Genomic DNA, 708 nt, shown 5'->3' with positions numbered 1-708 from the left:
TCTCATTTAGCGAATTCATCCGAATCAGCAAAGATTAATTGGGGTTAATTACACGAGCCCCTCCCCCCCCCCCCTTATTCTAACAGACGCCTAAGAGACGGCCCCCTACCCCCCTACTCTTAACCCTCACACTAGTAAACCCCCCCTACACACACACATTTAGTAGACCCCCAAATAGACCCCAAATAGACCCCAGAATAGACCGAACGAGACGATTTGTACTCTCGACGTACCCCCACCATCACGCCCCCAACCCCCATCTCTTCCCCCCCCTTCCTAGAAGATCTCTCGTTGCCCCCATCCTCTCATCCCCACCTGAGTGCCCCCCATCATATCCCCACCCCTCCTTCCCCCCACATACCCCCACCCTCCCTTCCTCCCTACATATCCCCCACCCCTCCACCCCCCCTACCCCCACCCTCCCTTCCTCCCTACATACCCCTACCCCTCCTACACCCCATACCCCAACCCTAATAGACCCCTCCTCCTCCCAACACCCCCTCCCTTTCTATCCCCCCAACCCCCACCCATCCCCCCACCCCCCCCACCCCCCCCCCACCATCACCAACCTACCCGCGACGAAACAAAAAGCAAAACCGGACCTACTTGACTGGCAGCTAATAAGGAATTAGCCCACTCTGCCTCTGAACGTGACTGGTGTATTCGGCTCAACATCTGAGGTCTTCTTTCCATTTTCTTCTTGAGCTG

The sequence above is a fragment of the Penaeus monodon genome, chromosome 30 (genome assembly GCF_015228065.2).
Source record: "Penaeus monodon isolate SGIC_2016 chromosome 30, NSTDA_Pmon_1, whole genome shotgun sequence".
NCBI lineage: Eukaryota > Metazoa > Arthropoda > Malacostraca > Decapoda > Penaeidae > Penaeus > Penaeus monodon.
Note: the sequence above shows the minus strand (reverse complement) of the source record.